The sequence below is a fragment of the Thermobia domestica genome, chromosome 6 (assembly GCF_964235325.1).
Source record: "Thermobia domestica chromosome 6, izTheDome1.hap1.1, whole genome shotgun sequence".
NCBI classification, from domain to species: Eukaryota; Metazoa; Arthropoda; class Insecta; order Zygentoma; family Lepismatidae; genus Thermobia; species Thermobia domestica.
In genome coordinates, this window is record NC_137459.1 from 212,362,072 (window position 1) to 212,388,989 (window position 26,918).

Below are 26,918 nucleotides of genomic sequence, written 5' to 3' on the forward strand. Positions count from 1 at the left end.
AACTAACGGACAAAGAATTCGCCCGAGATCTCTTTCTGATGGTGAGGAATCATTGGATCCGAAGAGACAATGTCTTACAACAATCGCAGATCCTACTGCTCCTAATACGAGCACTAATATGGATTGGACATCCACTTCTGCTGAAAATCAAATTTTGCTTCACCAAGAAACCATTTATAATTTCTTGTTAGCTTTTTATGATCCAAAATACGACACAGTGCGCGCTGTCTTTCAGCAACTTGTAAAGTACGTTCCTCGTCCAGAAATACGAGAAATCATCAAGACGCGTCGGGGTATAATCCTGAAATTGACCGATCCAAACTTTGCCACTCACGTCCGCAACAAGGCTACTTCCGAAATTTTTGGGTCGAAAGCAAAAATATCTACTTTTAGCTCGAGCGGACAAAAAAAAAAAAAAAAACATCACCACCACGGCGTCCTCCAATGTTATCAGTTGTCATTCGTGGCGTAGAACCCGACTTCACCGATGAGGAAATCTATTCTGAAATACATCAAGAAGGCCTACCTGTCAAGCGGTGTATACGTATCAAGAACAACCAGGGTCCAACATACTTAGTTCGCATTCTTACTGATCAACAACAGTTGATCGACCAACTTCTTCTTCACGGTGCATATATATACCGGCGTCGTTAAAAAGTGGAACCATCTCGCACACCAGCACCTCTGTCGGTAAGATGCGAGAAATGCCAACAATACAATTCCCATCTGACATCTGAGTGTCCGAATACCATCAAATGTGGCTATTGTTCACTGGAACATCCGACAAAAAGCTGCCCCAATCTTAAGGAACCACCATATTGTGACCGATGTTCTGAAAGAGATCATACATATAGCTACAAGTGCAAAGCTAAGCCTAAACCCGATCCAGCTAAGCCAGAACTTGTTGTACCGATACGTTCTGTTGACACTCCAACACCACCAGCAAATTCGCTACGCCACCCAATAACTGTTGAAGATCTATTACGCTTCCTTACAATTTCTTTACAAAATATTCATCCTTTTGATCGCAACCACATCCTGAATCAGATCATGTATGCAGCCAAATTACTGTTTAACTTACAACTTCATGCTACCTATTCCGGACCTACAGTTCACTTTCAAATTCAACCAATCGAAGGCTATGTTTAATATAGGTGCTACTACATACACTTGTATACTACGTATCATTATGGCTTATAATTTACTTTTTCTCAACATTCGATCAGTCTTAACCCATCACGTGCTCTTCACACAACTTCTCCAAGAAGAAAACATAGCAGCCTTTGCACTTAACGAAACTTATCTAGCATCACATCTTTCCTGTTATTTCCCGAAATATCATATTCTACGACATGATGCTCCATCTGGTCCAAGAGTCTACGGAGGTGCAGCTAGAGGTGTTAGCCAACGACTTCCTTATCGAAGAGTTACTGTTCCACTCCAGCTCACACACCATTTTCCTGAGCATAATGTCACGACTATTTATTTTCGAGGCCGTACTGTCACCTTCGCCACCATATATTTTCGTTCAGGCAAGGCAATCCACTATGACTTCTTTCGATATATCGATTCTACCTTTAGGCATTACATTATCATTGCGGGTCTAAACATTCATAGCCGGTCACAGCGAGATAAAACTAATTTTCTTGGGTTTCTTCACACTAAAACAGTTGCCGAGTTCCATGTTTTACCGAAGCCTACACGCCCCGTCAGCAATACTACTCCTGATGTTGTCATCACATCAACATCTCTCTCGCAGAGTATACATATCGATGTGCTCGATTCTATAGGTAGTGATCATGTACCTATCAAACTTGCACTTCACTGCTCTCCTCGCTCTCAACCTAAGCTTCCTCCTCAGAAAGTATTCTGTTATAAACGAGCTAATTGGGAGCATTGTCGCTCTGATTTGAACAATGCTATTAATACACTACTCATGCCTACTACACAATGTGATCTTGATCACACAATAGCCGCTCTTACTGAATCTATTCAAGATGGAGCACACCGTTCCATTCCAACAGCAGAAGTACAATTACATAAACCAAAATTGCCTCCGCACTATTTACCTTTCATATCCGCTTCTCGTCGAGCACATCGTGAGTACCTTGCTACGGGTAATCTTGAAGTGCTTCGACTTCATCGCCAATACCTTAGAATTACGCACAACTATATTTTTGCCTATAAGAAACGCCATTGGATTCACACTTGCAACAAACTTGCAAGCGAATCACACCCCAGTAAATATTGGCGCAAATTCCATCAACTCACCAGAACAATATACCGCACACCATACCCCATTGTTCACAACAATCAGGCAGTGATTACTTATATGGATAAAGCGAATACGTTTGCTTCATTTTTTTCAAAATATTTTTACACCTCTTCCTGGTTGGCATACACCGCAGCGCCTACAAAATTCATTAAACCGACGCACAGATCCAACATCTGCTTCTCTGCGCCCATCTATCAGCCACTCTTTAGAACCCAAAAATCAACTTACCACTCCGATCCAACCAGATGATATTCACCAAACATTGCTCCGTAAACGAAACACTGCACCAGGCTTTGATTATATTACCTATGTTCTGATCAGGCAAGCATCACCTGCTTTTCTACTTTTTCTTAGCGCCATATATACTTTCATCCTGCGAACTGGATTTTTTTACAATCGACGAGAAATACTCAAAAGTTCTGCTTTTACCCAAACCTAACAAACCTCCAACTGACGTACAGTCCTATCGCTCTATTCATCTCACCAGTTGCCTTTGCAAAACATTAGAACGCATTCTAGTCCGCCGCATGCACGCTCATCTTACAACTCATAATCTACTTCCTATTCATCAAGCCGGTTTTCGACCTCATTTTTGTACAATGGATCAGTTATTACGACTATCTACGGCTGTTTATGATCAATACAACACAAGTTTCCCTTCTTGTCTGGTAGCCTTTGATCTAGAAAAAACTGTCGACAAAGTTTGGCACCCTGGTTTACTATACAAACTCCATAACTATTTTCTACCATTCTCGTATATCAGATTCATCCATTTTTTTCTTACTAGGGCGACTAACATATATCTCTATTAACGGAACACTTTCTCATCCGATCTTCATCCAATCTGGCGTTCCTCAAGGCTCGTCACTGTCTCCTTTATTATACCTATTGTATGTCACCGATCTTGTTGTTCCAAACAACATCACCATATTTCAGTTTGCTGACGACACCGCCTTTTTCACGACAGCCCGCACAGTTCAATACATCAGTAAAACTATGCAAACGGCAATTGATGCATTAGTTGACTGGTGTAATGTATGGCGCTTAAGTATTAATTCACCAAAACTCAGGCTATTGTTTCACTGCCATGTAGACGCCGTTCGCGTATATACAGGAATTCAAGTAGATCATAAGCCTGTCGCGGCGTCAAATAGTCTTACTTATCTTGGTGTCATATTTGACTCCGAACTTACTTGGACCCCACACCTCACCAAGATCATACGCCAAGCGCAAAATCGGCTCAACCTCCTCATGCGCCTAGTTGGTACAACCTCGGGATTCAAACCGTTAACAGTACTTCATACATATAAAGCATTTATGCGGAGTACATTAACATATGGTCACACTGCCTGGACATCTGCACCGCAAAAGTTCTATCAGAAGTTGGCTATCCTAAAGCGCCATGCTCTACGCCTAGCACATCGCATCAGCTTACCGCATCCCACACGGTTACTTTACGAGCTGATTGACTTTCCACCTTTATTGCACCATCTCGAACAGCTTCGTACTCGGTACGTTTGCAAGCGAATTGACCAGCAGCATCCCATGTTACTTGATATCCTACGGTACGATCGGGATCACGGCGCACCCTCAACTTACGTTGATACTCCCCTACAGCACTTCATGACTCTTTATCATTTGCAACTGGAAGATGCTGTAGTGGATCCCTAAATCTTTCACATCTACGAAGCACATGAACTTTCATCATTCATATATCCATCATACGCACTGTAACTAACTATTAACATGGGCTTCCTCTGTCTTCATCAGTTCCTGAATCGCCCCAGGAACAGAAGATAACTTGCATTCGTCAGTACTAACAAATACCTTGTGATGTGGCGTTCAGAGCACTGCCTTTCATCTTCATCTCCTTCTCTACATACTGCCTCCCGTACTATACTCATTCCCGTTTTGCATTCGTCTTACCTCAGCACTACATGGTAATAAATGTATTATTTTCTACAATGTTGTTGTCTCATGCTTATATCATGCTTGTATTTCATTAGATGTTATTGTCACCTTTCAATCACCTCTCTGTGTGTATATGTATTTAATGAATAAATAAATCTTATTTTCTTGTGCACCTCTTAGACCAGCCACATTAATCTGCAAACTACCTTTTCTCTAAAGCACTTACCCGAAGAAAGGGCAAACCCTTTAGCTGGACGACGGACAAAAAAAATCGCGTTGCTTCACAGTAGAAGACGCATCCGCGCCCCTCAAAATCTAATATATGAGAACGCACACATTCCTCAAGCCACACATGCGAAATATTTGGGTGTGATTTTAAATCGTGGGCTCACGTTCGCCCCACACATCAAAGATATAAAGCAACGAGCATTATGGAAAATCTCGGCATTGTACCCAATTTTTCGCTGCAGTTCAATCTCTCATGAGGTCCGCGTGCACATATTTAATATGATAGTTCTGTCCACACTTTCTTATGCATGCCCTGCCTGGCAACATGCTTCTAATAGCCATCCTCAAACACTCGAAAGTGTGCAAACGAGAGCCGGTAGCATGCATATCCGATGCAAAATGCGATACTTTGTATCCGATGCAAAATGCTACCACTAAATATGTTTTACGTTGTTTAGAGTCATTGTATGTTTTACATTTAGGTATTCCTAGTGCTATTTTGGTTGTTAATTTTAGCTGTTTCATTTCTCGAAAATCCAAAGAAAAATGTTAGAATACGAAATTAAAATACATTATGTAACGCTGTACCACGCTTCTTCTAATCCAGTTGAAAGGATTTATCGTGAAACTAATCGTTTGTTCAAATTATTTTGTAGTGAAGATCACACCGCCTGGGAAAGATTCATCCCTCAAATTGTAATTTTATTAAATTATTCAATTTTTAGTAACTTCGGAGTAAGTCCCGCTAGTTTACATTTAAATATAAAATCGTCTGAATCAGCATTTAAACACTTTAGTATTGTTCTCGTTGAAAATGATGAAGATAAATATGCATTGTGGGATAATAAATTAGTAATGGCAGATTTGAAAAGAAATGAAATTATCCGCAAACGAAATGGTAAGCATAATCAGAATAAAAGAAGCCAAATACAAGGTAAAGGAAAATGATCTAGTTTCTTAAAACAACCAAATTTGAGTTCAGCTGTAGACAAGAAAATTTCAAAGTTCCTTCACTTGTATAAAGGTCCCCTGTTGTGTGCTAAAAAGGTTTCAGAAAATGTATTTGAATTAACGGATCCACTCAAGGCAAATGTTTAGGTTTACATTCAGTAGACAGGTTAAAAGTTTGGAAACCAACTAGAGAAACTGGCTCAATTTGGCTCAATTTGGCTACTAAACATTGTGGAAGTAATAGTGATTAAATTCTAAAAGAATAAAGTAAAAGTTAGTGAATTTTATTAATCCTCTCGTTTTGTTTAATTAGCACTCAGGTAAGATCACAGTGATCATCTTAGGGTGACTAACTCCTACTTATGTGGTGGGCTACCGCAGCCATGTTTTCCATCTAAACACGCCTACGTGGTGAACCACTGAGTCACAAACGGAGGAATAATAATAACAAAAAAGAGAGAGAATGAATGAGAAAAGTGAGACAGATAATATTAAGGAATCAGTAATAAATGCTGAAGCGAGTATATTAAAGGTAAAACTCATGCGCTAACTGTGAGCAATTGTTGTTGCAGTTATCTTGTGTTAATCTTTTCGTTTAATACGAAAATCACTTCAAGTTGAACTTGAAATCATGGAAGCAAAGTCCCTCCAGGATTGAGGGTTATTCATATTATTTAAAGCGTTGGAAACGAAATTTTCTTATTTGTCCCCTCTATATTATTTTGATTTTATAACCTTATTTCATATCTTTTCAACTTTGCTTCGGGGATGAAAACATAAATAAATATTTGAGGTAGGGTCTTGTACATTTAATGCAAACGGTATATTTATATATACTTCGAGTGTGCCGACCTCGCATCTGCCAAGTCTATTTCATTTTATATAAACGAAATATTATTTTTATAGTGTTATGTTTATATATGTGCTATAATGTGTAATTTTCATGAATGATAAAATAGTACCTTGAATTATGTCTTATGTTTTAGTTGTATTGAATTACTTTGAACATTTTTGACAAATATCCCATGTTAGAGTGTAAAAGAATATATAACTTTAAATTTTTATGGATAATGTCAATATTTTCAATATTTTGTTTCTGTCAAGTGTAATAAATGTTTCTTTGTGTACTCAATAGTACGGAGTATTTCCATTTTTATGAAAAGTGAAATTATGGCAATTTGAATCAGTTATTGATGGATCAGCTGTTGTTAATAGTGCTGTTTGTTTTATTTTAGAATAGATAAATATTATTGCAGTATATGATGTTGAATTAATTATTATTGTTTTTAAACTTGCCCTAATATATTTAGTTTCTGTTACCTATATTTTATTGTGCATTGTTAGAAATGGCATTGAAAACATTATTTCATTAAATATGTTAACGTGTTTGTATCACTTAGTGCATATTTTGAAACATATTATTACTTATTTAGTTATTTGTTAACAATTTCTCCTTACAAATCATTTTAAGTCGGTTCTTTTAAATTCCAATTACTGCAGCCATCCTAATCAGTTCCAACAGGCAATGTTTATACTATTTTTTCTGTATGTTGATTAATATGTTAAGTTATAGGTAACCATTGACTTATATTCGAACATTGAAATTGTGCTCGCATACACATCTTAGGAGATGATTAAAATAAAGAGAAAATTTTAATTAATAATAATCATAAAAATGGACACAAAGACATTTATGAAATGGCACACGCATTTGTTACCGTTCGAATTTTCGTGACTACGTGTGTCCGAGTGAATAGGTAAATTGTTGCATTTTAGTGTGAACAAACTTCAAATAATTTTAACCATCAGTGGACTACTGGAATAGGCAACCCAATAGTGTCGTAATTGTGTTATCATAGTGAAGTGTAGTAATAAAGAATAGGATTCCAAGGTTCTTGTCCACTTATTTAGTACCATTAGTGGACATTCCTGCTCGGCGCCAGATATAACGATATTGTTATATCAACTTCTTAACCAACCCTCATATTTCCATTGCTTTGTTCTTGGAATTAATGTTTAACCAGTCGGAATTCGCAGAAAAGCGAAACAGTGGAATTTTTCTATCCAAAAGGTGCCTCATTCTTCAAGACATTTCAACACCTCTCGTCGGTCCTTAATTAGTAAAGTATTCGTCCGTTCTGTCACCGACACCCACGCAGAATTGATACCAAAGCAACAGCACTGGATTATGTGTCATAATGTGAATTTTTGTGAACAATTACTTATTCTTTACATTGTTATGTACGTCAATATTATTAATGTACTTTCTATTAAAAGGTAATCAATCCATTATTTCCTATTATTGGAAAAGTGATATGAAAACCAAATTCTTTATGTGAACTATTTTTTTGTTCCACCAGTGTATTCATACGCTCTAAGACGAAGCAGGAAAAGTGACGCTAAAAAGAGGCGCGAGAGTGCTCCTCAAAATGTCACAGCTACAACACGTAAAGTCAAAGCACTTAAGATGCAGTGAATAATGCAAGTAAAAAATAAAAAATAAATTCACTTAACACTCTTCTAAAGTTGAACGATTTCATAAACTCACCCATATGAAGTCGATGATGGAGTATTAAACCACAAATGGAATTTGCACATAGGAGGACTCGTATGCTGGAAATCGTAAGAAATATTTTTACTAGTGACGCAAAGAAGGATAAAATGCTTCTGGGATGAACTTCAAAATCCGCATGAAATTTACTGTGATTTTACGACAGTGAAATCTGTACATTTCTATCGGTATCGTTTCGTGCGCGTCCGAATCTATTTCTATGGGCCATCATCGTTATTTTTCGGTATTTTGATTAATATACATTTTGTGCCAGTGATGTTCAGTATATTCTTGTTTTCGTAAAAGTTGAAATATAAAATATCAAAGTATTTGGTGCATAAGCTACTTTTATTAATCGTGAGATAATATACGAAAGTGCTATTATGTGTGATATTTAGTGTTGTTTTTTAATTAGTGAAAGAGAAGCACCATCTCATACTATGTGCATAATTTAGTTCAGCATCAGGTTACAGGTAAAGTACATCAAAAGTAGCGCAGTACAAAGGTATATTTTTGCAACCATCTGGTGTTACCTATGCTAGTTGTTCCCACCTCAAGCTTTCTTTTCCAGTTAATGATAAATTTGCGTTATGCGGTACTCGCCAGTAACGGTGGGCACACGTTGTAGACTCTTACAATTATTGAACACGCCCGAACCTAATGACCGTGAGTGTGGATTTCTTTCCGTAGTAACTGACGTTCTTGTTCATTAGCATTTGACCATTAATTACTGAAAGTCAGAATCGAACCACGCTACAGTCATAATAATAATGAAATAGTGAAATCAAGTAAGTTAGAGGAAGCGGGAAAACCTGTAGAAATGCCATCCAGGGTGATTGTCCAGCATAAATTCCTTTTGGTGCGAGCTTGAATCGTATGATGGATGCCGCACAACAGATGTGAGTACTCTAGTATTGAGTCGCGCGATCCCCAAATATATTGTTTCGTATACTATTTTAACTCAAAATCTTGAATAAACTTCTAATCACAAAACAATTTGGCTTAGATTTTAATATTATATAAGCGAATCAAAAAATCCTTATTAATGGCATGGTCTATTAGTCATTTCTGGGTCTTTCCTGGCAATACAATTAAAATATTTATATATGCTCTTAAGTACATATTTTAGTTTACATTCTACCTCGTTTGTTGAAAATATCTTTTTTTTTTGAATGACTACTTAAAAATTTATAAGATATAATTCCTTTATTATTTTAATAATAATAAAGGAAGTACTTGTTATAAATTCTTAAGTAGTCATTCAAAAAAAAAAAGATTTTTTTTTCAACAAACGAGGTAGAGTGTAAACTAAAATACCGACTTCATTTAAAATCTGATGATATATATAGAAAATAGGTAGTTGATTTAATATAATATAACGGTTACAAGTAAAGCTTTATAAATAATTTAAAATTTACTTAAATCGGTCGTACTTAATTAATTATATAAATGTCATATATAAGTTGTGTCGTGAAATAATGATTCTTAAGAACAAACATACAATCAGGCGAAACGCTGTGACTATCTGCAACCACCGTACCCTATGTGTAGTGTAGTTTTTGGGGATGACCATTGGTTTGAACAAGACTGTCCCTCTTGCGGAACTATAATTAAAGACAGGATGGAAAATAGTTTTTGCAATAACTTTTACTACGTGAATCTAGCTTTGATCTTGAAGAAAGTGTAGGCAGTATGCGGTAAGGGGCTTGAGCGAATGTTCTCTTCAGGAATGAATTCAGGGGGTAGCCCGGGGGGAGTCTCCCCCTGAAGAAAATCCATTTCTCCCCGGATAAACTCTCAAAATTTCAATCACAAAATGTAGAAATTACTTCACCCAATTACCTGCCTCTCTTTCCGTGCATGTGAAGACGAAATCTCATCGCTTATATACATATAAATTAAGCACTGTAACATGTAAGGTAGGATACCAAAAAGTATATAGAACATGGCGTTTCTTAACGCTACGGGAGAGTTTGGCAGACCATTGAATTGCCAACTGTTGATAAAAGATTGTATTTTATTAGGTACAAAATTACCCTATATTACAGGCATGTATTAGTAGGTAGCACTAGCACACGTTGAGACAGGGAAGAAAAACCGGGAAGATCCTTCTATTATTCCATATGATCTCTGACGTCAAATGACTTCAGTTCTTGAAAATTAACAGAATACAGCGACCTATTATTTGGAATACAGCGACCTAAATTCCATTTTTCGCCTTAACAGAAGTAAGTGCTTTTACATAGGGCTGCGCACGAGACTTGTCGAGACAGAATTTTCCTGGCAAAATTCGAGTCAAGACATCACTTTTACAGCACATTTTAGAGACGAGTCAGTCTCAAATTTTGTCTCATGCTCATCCCTAGTTTTACGATTGTTAAACAAATCTTTCTTTAAGTAAATTGAAGTCAATTAAATGGTGAGATTCAGAGGGCGTCATTTAGGGGGATCAGGGAGGAACAATTGTTTGAGATTTATATAGATTTTATCAAGAGAATAGTAGAATAGAATAATAGGGGAGAGGTTGGGAATGGCGATCAGTTGGGAATGGCGATCAGCCCACTTTGCCCTCTTGCGTGTCCCGAGGAGAAGTCAAACTAGTGCTGCCATCTGCCTCTTGTAGCAAGGTTTCTTGTGTGTTGTCGAGGAAGTTGTCAGAGTAGACTGAAGTCTACAGCGTGCTGAAACTAGTTTTTGTTGATTTTCTTATAAGGATCTAACTCACGATAAGTACAATTTTAAGTTGTAAGATCTTGAAGTCACTGAGAACCATAAAAAGTTACATTTACGTCTAACGCACGACACAGTTATATTTAAGAAAAAAACTACGTTTTACATTATAACCAGCATAATTTGAAAATGGCAAAATGTTGGGAATGCCGATCAACGTGATCGGTTTACTATCACTATGATCACCATTCCCAACAAACTTTTGGAATATTTCTCCAGCCAAAAATTATATAATAGGCTAGATCTAAGATGGGTAAAACGTCTACTTGAGTCAATCACTGAAACTTTGGTATCGGTGTAAACTTTGTGGATCGTGGGTGCATGCTGACTGTACTACTGTGGACTCACCACGTTAATATATCTGTGACGTGTCTTTGAAAAACGTCAATAAAGGATTCAGTTGATGTTCCTCAGTCTTTGAAAGGGGCAGTTTAGCAAAAAAAAAAGAAAAGAAAAGAAAAGAAAAGAAAAGGAAAGAAAAGAAAAGAAAAAAGAAAGAAAGAAAGAAATTTCTATAGAACTATGTGTGTTTATTAACCTTGAATTTTGATCGCCATTACCAACATGTGATGGGAGTGGCGACCAAAGTAGCAATTTGAGTTTTTTCCATCGTGATTCCGAAGTGAAAAAATGATCCTCTTTTTATTTTGCACACTGACTGTAGAAGGATTGGAGTATGTGTTTATGAATTTGTTTCAATATATTTTGCAAATGAAACTGCGTGATAACCCATTTTTCTTAGGTTATCGCCATTGCCCAGCTTTCTCCTAGTATATCAGTGAAAAACGCGAAATTTTACTTGCATCAAACGGTCTCCCCCCGCTAAATAAAAATCTGAAATGACGCTCCTGGTGAGAATGTATAATTCTAAAATTAATACTATTCATCAACAGTTGACGAATTCCATGCTGCACCAAACTCTCCTTAATGTGAAGGATTAAATTTATATATATATATATATATATATATATATATATATATATATATATATATTATATATATTAGAAAAGAATGTAAACAACGTCTGGCAACTATGAGTTGGGCATTGCAACTTTCTTCTGTTGTTTTTGTCACCGGTGTACATTGCACTGCATGTAAGAGAAACGTTGTTTGGTTTCGGGCTAGTCCTTTCCAAATAGATATACCGGTGTAATGTCGAAGCAACAATCTATTTTGTCTTTTGTGATGAAGAAACGATACTTGGAAGAATCTACGTCACGATACACAACATTCGTGCTTACCAAGTACTAGTGGCAATCATAACTGCAATAAACATTAACGAAGACAAGGGTACGTTTAGATATCAAAAGACATGGGAAGCAAAATATGCATGGTTATACTTCGATGCAATGCGCGGTGGTGCATTCTGTAAAGTGCGCGAAGTGCACATGAAGAATGACTTTGAGACATTGCAGAAAAGTGGTGGTATTTTTGTTGTTGCTCCATTTACTAATTTTAAGAAAGCCACTGGACGTTCAGGTAAATTGGAGAAACATAATAATTCTGAGAAACATAAGAAAGCTCTAGATATGGACAAATGTAATGTTCATTGAGAAAAGCATCCAGTTCATATGCGAGTTATTTAACAAAGTGGATCTCAGAAACAGCTAAATCGGGCATCGCTATAATCATTAATTGAAAATGAATATTTTTTTGCAAAGGAAGAAATTCGCCACAAAATATGAATCCTTGGTTTCCAGATTGATTAGAAAACATAACATCACTCTAGATAGTTGGATTAATAGTAATAATAACAGATCAAGATACGTCAGTAAAGCAAAGGCAAGTGAATTTTTGACTTGCATAGAAGTACTTGACAATGAAAATTCACGTGTTGTCTCAAATAGGTATTTTTACTTAATGGCAGATGAAAGAAAAAAACATTAACAATGTAAGTTTACTCTCGTTAATTGTGCGCTATGTTACTGATTCAGGCGAAATAAAGGAGACATTCTTAACTATACCAGAGTTGAATGACACATCTGCTGACACAATAAATGCTATAGATGTTGAAATGAAAAAGAGTGATTTAAAATATAAAAATATGGTTTCATGTTCTTTTGATGGTGCTTCAAATTTTTCTGGTTCGGTTTCTGGTGTACGAGCTAAGTTGACACATTTTATACTGTACATTGCAGAGCTCATGTCTTATGACTTGCTGTTACGAGTGCAAGGTGCAACGTCCCTACAGTGAAACGAACTCTTCACGTAGTTAAATATATTTATAATATTTTTCATCGTTCTCCAAAGAAAGAGAAAATTCAACATGAAATTGAATCTGTGTTACAAGAAAAAAAAATGAAAATCCCTGAGGCTACTGACATTCGTTGGTTAAGTCATTATCGAACAGTGCATGCTGTTTTTATTTCCTATAAGTCAATGATGATTTAATGTGAACAAATTCATAAAGATGGTGTTAATCTTTCAAGTTTAGCAGGAGGAATTCTACTGAGTATGATGAACTCGATTTCATCATTACTCCGTATGTTTTAGATGAAGTGTTATGTGCCGTATCCAACTTGAGTAACATTTTCCAAAAAAGAAACTTTGAAATTGTCGACATTGCCTCTACTCGTTTCTTGAACTATGAGTCATCTAGAGCAAAGCAGTGCACACCTTGTAAAAAAACAGTAATATTCATCAGAAAGTGCAAATTTTATGTACTGCTGCAAACAGTGTAAGAAATATATGTGAGGATGAACCAGAAGAATGTACATTCAGAAGTGCAAAACGATTTGTTGATTCCGTTGTGCAGCAAATGAAAGATAGTTTTAATGACAAATCTTCTCAGTTAATAACATTGTCCGAATCCTTTGAATCATTTCAATCATTCTGTGATTTAACTCAAGACAATACAAAACCTCTTTGTAGGTATTTTGTTCTAGATGATGATGCTGTTTGGACAGATATACAATCTTTCAAATATGTTGTTCGTAATAATGTAGATGATAGTGGTGCCAGCGTAGCATCATTTCTTCTGAAAGGGAATTTTGGGTATCCTAACTTTTTAAAAAAAATACTTGAATATTGAATGCGCATCCCCGTGGCTACAGCTGGTGTAGAAAGATCCTTTAGCACAATGAACAGAATCATGACCCGACTAAGAAATAAAACGAACAGGATATTCTTCACTGCTGTATGAAGAAAGCTATTGAACATGACGAAGATCCTACTAAAGATTTCGTGAACAATGTTATTGATGTGTATGCAGCGAAGAAGCCAAGATGAATACGCTTGATTTAGAAAGAATCAGAAGTGTGAGAAAAAAATCTATGTATGTTTGTTTGAAGAAAATTAAAATATTTGAGTTATTTTAAGTTCTCTTTTACCAAACTTCTACATTAATAACAAAAAGTAACTACTGTAAATACGAAATAATAACAAATATAACTGTAAACAGCAATTAAACTTTAGTCTAAAATGCATAGCAAGGTTCTAGAACAAAGCTCCTCCTTCCCACTTAGCTGTAATAAAGACTGAAAACAACGTTCCCTGTTAGGCTCTAACCCTCTTTACTTGCTAACGCTCGCCCGGCAATACTATGTGAATTAAATATTAAACTTTGGTACAGAAAAGAACCAACCTACCTACTAACCTATATGGGGGGACCTGTGTTCTAAAACCTTCCCAAAATACATTTTATCAGTCTTTATAATTATGTGCTGTTTCAGGTAAAAGATTGTTTTTAATTATAATCTTACATTGAATATTTATGCGCCATTAATGTTAGTATTACGTAAGATGTGCATGTAGATGGAATTGTTAAATATGATGCTTTCTTGCAAAAATACAGAAAAAAACCTCCTTCCCGAAGAGTTCATATCCCCCCGGGTAAAAATGTCTGAATTCAACACTGGTTTGCTTGAGCTTGAAAAGATTGGCCATCTTTATAAAAGAAAATAAAACAATTACAGACAAAACTCTTGCATTCGTTGGCAAGGAGCCAAACCCTTGTCATTGTCCTGGGAACAGCTGAACTGGGATTTGGATGGGAACGGCAACTTCTTAGCTTGAACGCGTATATTCGCGATTGGGGGTAGAGTGTTTCTCTCTTATTTTGGTCTTCGTCTCTCTCTCTGATACACACTAACCCCCTGGTAGCATGAAAACACAGGCACTCCCACCCACACACAAATCTTCTTCCAGTTGTGAAGGTAAAGCGTCCGTACATGTTCTCAGCTCTCTGCTAGATATAACAAGGTTTTTATTTGCTCTATTTGACACGCGAAGGAAGTCGCCAACAAAAAAGTTACCCACTAAATCCAAGCGGAAATCATATATTCACTGCAAGAAGAAAACACTACTACTTTTATTTCTTTTCTTTTCTTTTTTTTTTTTTTTTTTTTTTTTTGCAATGCTGTTTACTTAGTACTAACTTACTGTCTTGATTATGTTTCATCGTTACCAGATTCTTATAAAAAATTAAAAGAAAGGTAAGAAACAATAATAATTCCTCTTACCTTAATTTATCAACCTGCTATTTTAAAGAACGTAATGCTATCTCTATTACGGTTATCATAAGAGATGAAGAAACGAATCTTCATAAGGAGTGTACTGAAAATGTTAATTTTCTTTCATATATAATTTTTCATTTTCTGGAGACGAACACTTAATGAGAAGTATACCGAACACGTATAGCTTAAGAAAATTATTATTTTGCTCCCTGATATCTTGAAGAAATAGTATTCAGCCATTCCATTTGTAACGGAGGTAACACTTTTACTACTGCAAAGTGATATACAGTGAAAGTCATAAGTATTCGTACACCGGCTGCAAGCTATGAATAAATGCCTGTAGCTCCGACTTTGTTGGAGATAGAGCATTGGAACAAACGGTACTGCATTCTCCATTAAGTTCTTTATTATTTACAAAACTAACTTTCCGTGAGTGCGAAAACATAGGCAAGTAATGGCAAAAGAAACGAAAATCAACATGGTTTTGATCTGTGAAAGATATTCGTACACTGAAATTAAAGACAAAAACATCCAGCTGTTCGAGCTGTTGTTGACATTGAACGCCCTCTAGAGGTTTGCAGAGCTAAATACAACTACAGGCAAGCGAAATATCATTCAAGTTCAAAGAGTTATTCAAGACGGAAGACGTAATGGGTCAAAAAGGGACGGAGACAACAGATGCAAAAAGTAAAATAGTTGTAAGGCTTCATAACGATCTACTATTGACTGCAAATTCGTACGGAAGGTACAAGATATTATCGGACGACCACATTCGATAGCGCAGTCAATTATATATAGCTTCTGCGAAACAAACACAGTCAAAAACATGCCGCGAAGTGGACGTCCACGGAAGATCTTTGGACGATGTGAGCGCATACTGCTGAATGAAATTAAGAAGAACCCAAGAATCAGTGCTCCACAGATGCTGGCAGAATCAGCCAAATCAGGTATGTTTGTTTCGGAAAGTACTGTGCGTCGTACGTGAAACAAAGAAGGTTATAATGAGCGCGTTACTTGAAAGATTTTTTTTTTTTTTTTTTGTTTCCGAGATGAATAGGAAGATGCGGCTCCGGTTTGCGAAAGCTTACGTGGACAAAGATGTAGCTTTCTGGGAAAAAGTGATATTCTCAGATGATAGTAAATTTAATGTGTTTAGTTCCGACGGTAGAAAAATAATGTGGCGGGAGCCAAATACAGAGATGAACCCGAAATATCTGCAGCAAACCGTCAAATATTGAGGTGGAGAAGTGCTAGTTTGGGGACGCATGAGTGCTTCGGGAATGCGAAAGTTTACAATTATCGGCGGTATTATATACCAGCATATGTATACTGATATCTTGAAGAAAAATCTACGTCCTAGTGCTGATCAAATGGGCCTGCACGATCACTTTATATTTCAACAGGATAATGATTCCAAATATACGGCACACAATACAAGGCTCTGGTCACTATACAATGTGCCAAAGCAACCGGCCACTCCTCATCAATCGCCTGACCTCAATCTGATTGAGTGTTATGGTATTGACTCGAAAAGAAACTCCGCAATCGCAGCATTACGAGTAAACGTTCTTTGCAAACTGCACTTGAAGAGGAATGAGTTTCTATAACAGTCGAAGATAGTCGATATTTGCCGCACTGGATGTCGAAGCTCCTTCTAGCTGTAACTAGGACCAAAGGGTGCCCATCCAAGTATTGAATCATGGGCAATCATTTTCTTTCTGGACATTTTGTACGTGTACGAATACTTTTAACACGTCAAAACAATGTCTACTTTTGTTTCTCTTGCTATTGTTTATCTATGTTTCCACATTCACGGAACGTTTCCTTTGTAAATACTAAAGAACTTAATGCAGAATGCAGTGCTGTTTGTTTCAATGCTCTATCTCCAAGGAAATCAAAGCTACAGGCATTTATTCATAGTTTGCAGCCGGTGTACGAATACTTATGACTTTCACTGTATTATGCAAATAAAACTTCTGCTGAACGTGTTGTTATAGACCAAACAATACATACCCATGCCACCATTTATACGACAAAAGTACATGTGGAAATATCACATCGTTGTGGAGAAAAAAAACGTTATTTGTTGCGTAACGGAGGTTACATTTTTTTGGGAACAGGTTTAACTCTTCATACTTTTCCAACCAGAATTCTGGTTCCTCGTAGCACCGAAACTATTGCTGTTTGATTTTCTGTTTATTAAAAGACAAAACTATGAAGTGAAAGAAGAGTTGTGAGGAGAAAAAGTAAAATTTTCTTTATTTCTGATATGTTTGTTGTGTAACGGAGGTTACAGGTAATTTGAGATCACTGGCTGAACTAGTCCTGAGGTACTATATCGTAATATAACTCAGTTTATGTTACTACAATAACTATTTATATAATACATACAATTGTAGGCAGTCTATAATCATATTTATATATACTGTATATCTTAATGAATGTTCGTCTCATACGAGTACCAAACAAGGGTAACATTTGCAAGACGAGACAAAATATTTTTGTAATACCAAATCGTGGGTGTATAGAAGAGTGTATTACATAGCACAAAAGTAAAAAAAAAAGTCTGTTGATAGCTGATATGAAGCTCAGGATTTCTACTCAAGAGCGATACGAACTATTGTGCAGTGAAGTTCTAAAGTATTAACAACTATAGAACATAAGATACAAAATAACTTGACGTTACGCAAAGAGACAAATGAAACTGTTACTTGCTTAAAATAATTAATATAAATAAATGTGCTCCATCAAGTTTAAAGTTTGCTTCTAAAAGATCGGGTACCTTGTCTGATTTTAATCAAATATTCACTTTTCATACACATCAACTGGATGCGAAAATTTTTACAGTATCCTGTTGTGTATTATCTTCAGATTTGGAGGAGGTAAAATTATGTCTATTTGCTTGTAGCTAACTTACTTTTCATTATGTTCATCAAGTTGAAACAATGTACCGTCACTTCCACACAATTTTAGAAATTCCACCCGAAATTCATCATCTTCACATCCAGTCTGACAGAAGCCTGCATACTTACGGGTAACTTTTCTTGTAGCACCATGATTGAAATCATTCAAAACCTAAGTTCCTGGCTTAATATTATGTACTGAGAGTTCGAATTCCGATATAGGTTTTCCAACTGATGGTCCAGGAACGCCAGAATAGCTCGTTATAGCTCGTTTGTATGCTAGATAATGTGCCACTAACATCACTACTACTAACATGATCGTCATCAGTTTAAACATCACTATACGTTAAACGCTTTTGAGATAACCTTTGTATGGTTGGTTGCTGAGTCGACCTCGAAAGAACATGTATTTTGATTAAGTTGGACATTGCGGTAAGGCCAACTAGCATATCCATTTCTCACAGTGACAGAAGTTCCGTATTCCGATGATATCACTAACTAACATACAACGTTTGTTCAGGAGGAGGCGAGCCATTTCTTTATCAGCTTGAGATATAAAAAACACATTAATGATTTTAGACAAATTGGCAGCGTGTTCATAGAAGTTTTATCAAAACGGTCCTTTCGATTTGACCACCTATGGCATATGTCAGTCACTTCCCATGTCCTGGTGCAAAGGTGAAGTTTTTATGTAACTGAGTAACCTATTGTTTCGATTGTATACACGCCTCCAAAAGTGCATTACCACCTGCAATTTTACCTTTCCTGCAATAGCAGGCAACTCAAAAAGCTCGGTGGTTGGGTTGGTTGCGAATTCGAAAGCCGTTGGACCAAACCTCAATTTTGTAACAAATATATCACTGTGGCAAACTGCAAATAACAGAATAAAACAAATTGCTAACAATGACAATTTTGATATCGTGACGGAGTTGGATGACATCAAAAGTTACAAAATGATCTTACTTATGCAGTTCAAACAAGATGAATGGCAAGAAACATATATCAGAGGAAAACATTTTTCTCCTCATCCCCCCAAAAAAACTCATAAAAAAGAAAAAAGTTACATAATGTAAAGGTTTAATATAAAAGCCCCACCCAAAATTTAGAAAGTTGACACCCGAAATGTAAGAACAACCGAACCGGAGTGAACGAAATTGTGCACAGATATCGGAAACGTAAAATGAGGAAATATGGGTTTCGTATTTTCACAGAAAAAAGGATGGGTGGGGCACGGACCAATCAATACATTTGATCACGAAATGTAAAAAGTGATGGTAACAGTATGTCAGATGTTTGTAAACGATATGAAGAATTCTAACATAACTTGGTGTATGGACAATACGCAAAAAATAAGCGAATACGACTTTTTGTGTTCTGCGGAAAAAAACTGTTTTGGAGGCAAAAGTTCTTCCCATTTTTTTTTAAGTTAACGCCAGAAAGGCAAGAAGAGGTAAACCGAAGTAAATGAAGTTGTGCACAGATATTGCAGACGTAAAATGAGGATACAGGTTTCGTATTTTTCTGCAGAAAAACGTTGGGTGGGAAACAGTTTTATGGGGAAAAAGCTTACCCCAAAATGTTGAAAGTTAACGCCGAAAAGGCAAGAACAATTGAACCGAAGTGAATGAAATTTGCACAGATTTTGTAAACATAAAATGAGGGAACAGGGGTTTCGTATTTTATTGGAAAAAGGCGTTGGGTGGGGCACGGACCCCTCGAAACCTTTGATCACGAAATACCAAAAGTAGTAGTAACAGTATGTCAGATGTGTGTAAAAACATGAAGAATTGCAACATAAATTTATGTATGGACAATACGCAAAAAATACAGGAATACGGTTTGTTTTATTTTCTGTGGAAAATCGGTTTCAGGGACAAAAGAACGCACCTCAACATCTATAAAGTTGACACCCGAAAAGTAAAAAGAAGTGAACTAAAATGAATAAATTTTTTACCGATATTGTATACACAAAATAAGGGAATACGGGTTTCGTATTTTCCTGGAAAAGACGGTTATGTGGGGCACGGATCCCTCCAAACCTTTGATCACGAAATACCAAACTTGCTAGTAACAATATGTCAGATGTGTGTAAAGGACATGACGTATTGAAACGAAACTTTGATCATGGACATCACGCAAAAAATAAATGCATACGGGTTTTTATTTTCTGCGGAGAAACGGCTTTAGGGAGAAAAACTCCCATCCAAAATTTTGAAAGTTGACGCCCGAAAGGCAAGAAGAATTGAACCGAAGTGAATAAAATTGTACACATAAAATGAGGGAATACGGGTTTAGTATTTTCCTCTAAGAAACGTTTTGGTGGGGTCCAGACCCCTCCAAACATTTGATTACGAAATATCAAAAGCGGTAGTAACAGTATGTCAGATGTGCGTACAGGACATGAAGAATTCCAGGGAAAGTTTGTGTATGGACAATACGCAAAAATTATGGAGTACGTTTTCTTTAATTTTCGGTGGGGAAACCGTTTAAGAGGGCAAAAGAATCGACACAAAAATTTTGAAGTTTGGAGCCCAAAAGGTAGGAAGAAATAAACCGAAATGAATGAATTTTTTCACAGATATTGTAAACATAAAATGAGCGAATACGGGTTTCGTATTGTTTAAAAAAAACGGATAAGTAGTGCACGGACTCCTCCAAACCTTTGATCCCGGAATACCAAAGGTGCCAGTAACAGTATGTCAGATGTATTTACCGGACAGGAAGAATTGAAACGAAACTTTGTGTATGGACAATACGCAAAAAAAATAAACGAATACGGGTTTATGTTTTCTGGGAAAAAATAGGTTTTAGGAGGCAAAATCCCCAATCCAATATTTAGAATGTTGACACCCGAAAAGGAAAAAGGAGTGTACCGAAGTGAATGGAATTGGGCACAGATGTTTTAAACATAAAAAGATGAAATACCGGTTTTATGTTTTCCTGGAAAAAAAATGGTTGAATGGGGCACGGACCCCTACAAACCTTTGATCACAGAATATCAAAATTACTAGTAACAGTATGTCAAATGTACGGAAATGATATGAAGGATTTGCAACGAAACTTTGTGTATGTACAACATTCAAACAATAAAGGAATGCGTTATTTTATTTTCTGCGGAAAATCAGTTTTAATGAGCAAAAGCTCCCATCCAAAATTTTGAAACTTAACGATCGAAACTCAAAAAGGAGTGAACCGAAATGAATGAAATTGTGCAAAGGTATTGTAGATATAAAATGAGGGAATGCGGGTTTCGTATTTTCCTGAAAAAAAATCGTTGGGTGGGGTACGGAACGCCCCAAACCTTTGATCACGTAATATCAAAAGTGCTAGTAACAGTATGTAATAGGTGTGTAAAAGACATGAGGAATTGCAAGTAAACTTTGTGTATGAACAATATGCAAAAAAATAAACGAATACGGTTTCTCGGTACAAATGAACAAATACGTTTTTTTTTTATTTTCGGGGGAAAATAGTTTTAAGGCTCAAAAACCCCATCCAAAATTTTGAAAGTTGACATCCGAAAGACAGAAAGGAGTTAACCTAACTTAATGAAATTGTGCACAGATATTGTAGTCAGACATTGAGGGAATACAGGTTTCGTATTTTCGTGGACAAACTGGTTGATTGGGTCACGGACCCCTCCAAACCTTTCATCATGGAATATCAAAATAGCTAGTTACAGAATGTCAGATGTGTGTAAACGATATGAAGAATTGCAACGAAACTTTATGTGTGGGCAATACGTAAAAAATAGACGAATACCGTGTTTTTTTCATTTTCTGCGGCAAAAGCTCCCATCCAAAATTTTGAAAGTTGACGCCAGAAAGGCAAAACTAAGTTTACCGAAGTGAGTTAAATGTGTACAAATATTGTAGATTTAAGATGAGGGAATAAGTGTTTAATATTTTACTGAAAAAAAAAAACTGTTTAGTTGAACACGGCGTTGAGTGGCGGGAGGAGTGGACTGAAGCGAATGAAATTGTATGTAGATATTGGATATGTAAAATATGTATTTTCGTGTTTCACAAGTGTCGTGTCTTCATCCGATTTCTTTAAATTTGGCATATCAACTACAAGCACAAAGAGTATAACGTATTTTATAGTATTTCAGGAGGCACCTTTAACCCTTCTAAAGTTTTTGCGGATAACCAAAAACACTTGTCGATTTATTTCCAGTTTGCTATTGATCTTCGACACTTGATACCTTATTTTACATAGAGTCCATATAATATCTACACACAATTTCGGTTTTCCAGTCCATTCCTTCTTGTGCTATTAAGGTAATATCTACTTTTTTAAGATGGGGCCTAGGCCCCAACACTGTTTTTCCGCAGACATTATAACACGTTTCATATATTGATTTACAAATTGTACTATACGAAGTTTCGTTGCAATTCTCCATATTCTTTATGAACTTCTGACGTACGCTTATTTGCACTTTTGATATTTCGTAATCAACCTTTCAGAATGTCCGTGCCGCTTTTTTCAGGAAAATTGCGTAATGTCCCTACACAATGTGTCGTTCCAATTCTTCATGTCCTTTACACAGATCTGACATACTGTTATAAGCACCTTTAACATTTCGTGATGAATGTTTTGGAGGGGTCCTTTGCCCACCTAACTGTTTTTTCCAGGAAAATACAAAACCCGTATTCCCTCATTTTACGTTTTCAATATCTGTGCTGAACTCGTTCACGTCGGTTCGCTTGTTTTTGGTTTTCGGGCGTCAACTTTTAAAATTTTGGGTGTGGCTTTTGCCCCCTAAAACAGTTTTTTTTCTGCACAAAATAAAAAAAACACATATTCTTTTATCTTATGTGTAGTATCTACCTGCTAAACTGTATCATAATCGGAGAGTTGCACTTGGGAAATATTAGTTGTCGGTCATTCTAGAATTATTTTCCCGGTTCCTCCAGCAATAAGAAATTGTCTGACAAGTAAGGTGTCCAAACCAATGAATCGAGTTGCTGGATGAGACGTAGCGCGACTGATAGAGGATGTGAAAATATGTATATGTGCAAAAGTTATAAGGGCTGAAGGTGATAAGAAACGGAGGGGGTCAAAATTGATGGGAGAAAGGCTATGATATGTTATTGAAATATATCAAATAAACTATTGAATCGTGAAAATAGTTCAAGATTGACAATGCAAACGGTGGTAGTTTCACAAAAGAAGAATGAGCAGAGTAGATCAGGAACCTCCGGCGCCATACTAAAAATCTGCCATTTTGAAATCTGTAATAATTTTCTTGACGGAAAGGTAGTGATGTGATATATCAGTTAGGGCCAGCATGTTCTCAAAAGTCAATTATGAACTTTAGTGATCCTTATCTGTACTTGCTTGGAAGATTTAGAATAATCTTCATAGTTATTTACGAAAATCTAGGAGACTGATACTCATATGTTGAAAGTTTGGACTATCACGAAAACACATGTAAGTTGAACATGTCCAAAGCCACAAATATTCTTGGCTGAGGATCGAACCAGAGGCCCCACGGGTGACATACTGTCACAGCACTGATAGCACAGAACTTTTGTTGGGAGGGAACGGACTTTTTACCCCGAGTATACCTCGCTAAAAATTTGTTTATACTTTTCGGTGAGTATATTTTAGTTATTTGATTATTATTATTCTCCAAATTAGTATTTATTTAAACGACAAATCGGTAGAACTTATATTTTGAGGGAAAATTACTTTTATTTTACATTAGTATATGATTGTTTTAGAAGCAAACGCATTTATAAAAAATAATTTTGGGTAGTACCGTTTCACTCCTAGTTGAAATTATATATCCGCCATTTGGTAAACATTTTGGCTTTAAACACTAATCTGAATTTAAAAGAATATTTTAAATCCTCTTCCACTTAGTTTGATATACTTTAATTATGTTAAAATTCAGTCATATTTAGAATTTTAGTAAATATTTATTCGGTTTATTTTCACAACACCAAGTTCCTTGCTTTGATTGGTACAATTTTATTTGGGGATTATGGGTAATGAAGAGGTCGCTTACGTACTTTGGCATCGGATTCTGTGGTGATAAGTCAAACTGTTATAGCCGTTTGTCAAACATTAAGTTTTACCTGGATTTTGGGGCTGAGTGAAGGTAAATTGATATTATTTAAATAGTTAAAACAGTATAGTTCATCGAGAGAAGCAAATGAAATAATTAATCAGTAATCAGAACAGTATTTTTGGATATCACTACTAAACTGTAGATTAGTGACCTCCCATGTTTCGAAAGCAATAGCAGGACCGGACAGGAATTGGAATTAGTGAGAAATAGTGTACAGTTCATTTTATTTCAAACTTTCTTTCTAAATCCTTCCCCAGATTCAATTAATAGCCTTTCCTAAAGTAGATTCATATGTGTACTTAGTATAATTTGTATTATTTATAACATGGCGGTATCTCTAGTATTTTATGTTGTTAGGGTAATTTCAGTGATTGTGTTTGAGTAAATTTAGATAGGGGCTCCCGCTCAGATTTCTAGAATGAATACCGTTTCCCACCAAAAAATGGGTTGAATTACCAATTTTTGGGAGACTTCCCTTCAAGAAGGGGATCTCCAAACCATCTTCAGTTTTGTTTTGGTAAAGATGTAGTAATTATAAGTAGGGCCACCAGGTTCTGGATCAGTTTATTCTTTGAATTCGGAGCCGGTTTAGTGATGATTTATTTGTGGTTTTGGTGTGTATTTAATTTTGAGTACTATGTGTCGAGTTATATGTATTAGTAGGTGTAATTGTGTAGTGATGTGAATGGTAGTTAATTGTAGTATATTGATGAGTATGGGATATGAGTGTGCAGGACTGAACAGTGTGTTGTTCATTATCAAATTTTCCATTATAGTTCGTGGACATGAATGTCAAAGTATTTTAGTAATTTTAGCAGCGAATTAATAGACTAAGTGCAAGGAGAATTCACATGCGAGTACAGCGCCGTTGGGACCGAATTTCGTACTTCATTAGAGAAAAAGGTTCATCGACATTCGTGGTAAGTTAGTTATTATTTAAAATTCTATACCGTTTCTGGCTTAGATAAGTAGTGGATAAGTAGATACCATTAGATAAGAAGATTTCTGGCTTAGATAAGTAGATACCATTTGGTGGCTATATTGATCCTTGATACAACATTAATGAAAACCTTGACGTTCTATCTAATCAAACAACTGAAATATTAATGTTAATAAACTTCACTTATTTCCTTAAATAGGATTTCGGCCATATAAACTCGTGATTTAAGTCAGACCATAACATTAATTTTATTGTGATTCGTAACCGCAGAATGAAAGTTCATTGTTGTAGTTTAAACAAATTGCATTAAATAGAGAATCAGTTTTGATAATTTCTCTTTCTTAACTGTGCAAACATATAATTTTCCTGGCTGTGAGGGGAAATGTATTACGTTTTGAAGCTAAATGGTCTCGAGTTCATACATGGTTTCCATGTGTTAATCAATACTACGATTTTATTGAATTTTAATTGAATATAAGTATATTAAATGAATGTGACTGCCTCGAACAGTCAGTAATATGAAACATAGGGTGCCTATTAGTAAATCGGTGACATTTTAGTTATGAGTATATATGAATATGAATGATAAATATGATTATTGATTATAGTGAAGTAAATATTTATGAATATGAAGGCACTTCGAGAGATATATGTGATGTAATGTAGGATTGTTAGTATTATTATGATTATTTTGGGTATTGATTTTCACACGCGAGTCCTGTATGAAGAGGTTTGTGCAAATACTGAAGGCTACCTTTCTACTTCGCATTTTGGGGGAAGATTTTTTTACATTGACATACAACATTGAAAATTTGGTCTGACATTGTAAATAGTATTATATGGTTGAATTACAAAACATTTTTAGAATATTAATGGAATTTATTGACCAGCTGAAAATATAGTTTGATGAAATCGTTGCATTTTGGTTCAGTGTAACTCTGTAATTTAGATTTTTTCCCGCGTCACTCAACAAGCCTAGTTTACTATTGTTTATATTGCTCAAGGCGGAAATAATTTGGATGGGAATAAGAAATTAGATAAAAATGTACAGTAAACTTTCGATATACCGCACCCAGGTGTCAATTTTCTCTCGCCACACATTTTCATTCTGTTTTAGTTTTAAATTAAGTAGTTGTGAAATTTAATAGACACCTGAAGTCTGGCACTCTTGCGGACGGGTAGCAATTGGCGTTATTTTTCTGTTTAAATCGCCAGTACAAAATTAGATTTATTTATCTTTTTTTTAATTTTGGCAAATCCCTAATTAGGTTTTCCTATTCTGATCGTAGTTCACTTTAGTTTCCGCTCTGTCTTTTAACCTCTTAGACTTCTAAGGGGTCGGATGATTTTTTTTGAAATTCTAAATTAGAGGCTACATCAACCTTCCGGTGATCCCGGGGTCTTCAATGACATTGACGGGATACGGTGAGTGGTGGGATTTCCCTAAAGACTTTGTCTTTCCGAAAATCCCATTGAGAGCACAGACTGGTCTCGTTGTTGAAGATATTTCTTTTTCGGCTATTTATTTGGTAAGCCGAACCCCTTTTTGCATAAAAGAAAATATTTGGTTATAGTATGTTGTATATGTAAGTTCGACCACTTATTCTTTCGTAGTTGTAGTGTTCTGTCTCCTCTCTTTTTACCTATTCTATCTTATGCTCCTTCTCTAAAGTTTTTTTTTATATTTTGACCCCCCCCCAAAGTTTGAACCTTATAAATTTTCAATGCCTAGTGTGTGTTTACATTTCAAATCTAAAACTGAGCTATCGTAAGACGTGATTCGTGGAGGTAATTCACTAATACATCGTAACAAGGGACCGGTTTTCATCGTGATTTGACCTGCCGCAGAAGCGTCTATGGTTCTTTTGTACTTTTAAATTATTTTTTACCTCCGTTTTC